Below are 2,594 nucleotides of genomic sequence, written 5' to 3' on the forward strand. Positions count from 1 at the left end.
ACAGGGGTACAGTCACACACAGACCTGCACATGCATGCACCCACACCCATATACAGGGGTACAGTCACACACAGACCTGCACTTGCATGCACCCACACCCATATACAGGGGTACAGGTCACACACAGACATGCATATGCATGCACCCACACTCAGATACAGGAACACAGATCACACACAAATATCGCTGACACACAAAAAGATAGGCAATAGTTGATAATACTTCAGTTTCTTGTTCTGTAATCCTGTTGGTAGAAATTTACATCTCCAAAATAATATTTATATTACTGTTTGGAGTAGGTGGGCCTTCTGTCTATGTGTTACTTTCATTGGTTAATAAATAAACTGCCTTGGCTTTTTGATAGGGCAGAATTCAGATAGGTGGAGTAGACAGAACAGAATGCTGGGAGAAAGAAAGCAGAGTCAGGCAGACGCCATGACTCTCTTCTCTGAGACGGACGTTGGTTAGACTCATAAGCCACGGTCAAGTGGCAATACAGATATTAGAAATGGGTTAGATCACTATGTGATAGTTAGCCAATAAGGCACTGGAGATAATGGGCCAGGCAGTGTTTAAATGAATACAATTTGTGTGTTGTTATTTCGAGTGTTAAGCTAGCCATGCAGGAATCGGGTGGGACAAAAAGCAGTCCGTTCCCCTTTTACAACAACTGATTATAAATATTTATTATGTGGTATATAATACTGTATTTATTATAAGGGTCACATAATCTACTTGAATATTGAGTTAAATCAACCGATTCATGGCTGCTCTTTCTTCAAAAAAAAAAAAAAAGAAAGAAAGAAACACTAGTAATTTTATAGCTTATATTTCAGGTACAATTTTATCACTTTCTTTTTTTTTTACTTTGCCCAGTGGAACCCTCTAGTCACAATTTACACGCCTTCTCATCATAGAATCTCTAACGATAAAGAGTGAACATTGGTCTCCCAGGGTCTTTGTATAGCATGAAGATACACATTTCTTCTTCAAAAGCAGTTTAGAGGCATGCTCTCACTGTGTAGCCCAGGATGGCCCCCAACTGGAGTTGCTACACTCTCACCCAGGAGTGTGAGGCTATAAAAGCACACTCACACCTCACCTTTAAAACCCCCATTGAAGACCTGACCAGAACTGGACAGTTGGCAAACGCTCACAGACAAACAGATAATGTGTACAATGATATGTATGGGCAAATATTTTAAACAGTTCATCCATCAGAAAACCTGGTAAAATTGTTGCCATATTTGTCTTGCGACTTTGAATAGTTCCCAAGACACTGTGACTTTCTTTATGCCCCGGCTTTGGAATGCACTGGCCGTGAAGGTTTTCTGAAGGTGTTCCAGCCATCCAATAAGCATTTGCTGGAGTGGGGCAGTGGTGGTGCATGCTTTTAATCCCAGCACTCGGTAGGCAGAGACAGATATCTGCCATTTTGAGGCCAGCCTTGTCTACAAAGTAAGTTCTAGTACATTCAGGGCTGTTGCACAGAGAAACTCTATCTCAAAAAACAAAAACAAATAAACAAAAACCCCCAAGCCAACCAAGCAAACAAAAAGAGCATTTACTGAGCATGTGCTTCTGATTAGCGCTTAACTACGGGGAACCATGCGTCCTTTTCCTTGGTTGTGAACCCCCTTGCTTAGAATGCCCGACCTTCTTCTATATGCCTGATGAAACTGTCTCTCGTCCTGTCATCTTCACTCATTCTATGCCACCTCCTGCCTTGCTGAGAAGACATCAGGTGTTTCTTCCTTTGATGAGTACAGTAACCCTTCCTCAAGCAGCCTAGCAACAGGGGTGTGAATGGGATGCGGGTGGCAGAATAAGAGGATGTGCAAAATGGCGTCTTAAAGAAGGATCTCCTGCTAGCAGCTAGGTTGAATCTCCCGTGGTCTCTCAGCACTTCCCTAAGTGTGCACAGTGTTCAGGGATTCACCTCCTGGAGCACAGCCATGATGTGTCCAGAGCCGGTTGGCGAGATACTGTCCTAGAACATTGTGTCCACTTGTATCATCACACTGCGCCTCCAGTGTGTGTGTGTGTGTGTGTGTGTGTGTGTGTGTGTGTTTGTGTGTGTGTGTGTTTGTGTGTGTGTGTGTGTGTGTGACTTGTAAGTCCTCCTTGTTGCTCAACAGGACAGTCTGGTGACCAGAGAGTGTCTTTTATTCCATTTGGGATTTTGCAGTGTTTAACAGGTAAGACACACTCCAGCCAGAGGCTAGTAGACATAAGAATATTTTATACATTTGATTGCACGATGCTGGCGTAGGACACTGTTCCTCATGGCTTATTCTCTGTGGTCCAGCTCTACACCTGTCCTTTATTCTTCAAGCATTGAACATGATTCCCAAGTCAATACCAAGTGCATAAATGATTATGGGAATAAATATTAGATACAAACCTCACCTTTGACTCCCGACTCCTTTATGACATGGTTGTGACTCAGAATCTTAGTGACTGGCGTAGACTAGCATAAATGTTACTAATGTTCTATGTCAATATTCTAACTGACGCTGCTATCTAGAAAGATGACTGTTTACACTGTAACGTGTAAGCATGCGCCGAGTGCTGCAGTGGTCTGCGGTGTTACA

The sequence above is a fragment of the Microtus ochrogaster genome, unplaced genomic scaffold (genome assembly GCF_000317375.1).
Source record: "Microtus ochrogaster isolate Prairie Vole_2 unplaced genomic scaffold, MicOch1.0 UNK90, whole genome shotgun sequence".
In the NCBI taxonomy this organism is placed as follows: domain Eukaryota; kingdom Metazoa; phylum Chordata; class Mammalia; order Rodentia; family Cricetidae; genus Microtus; species Microtus ochrogaster.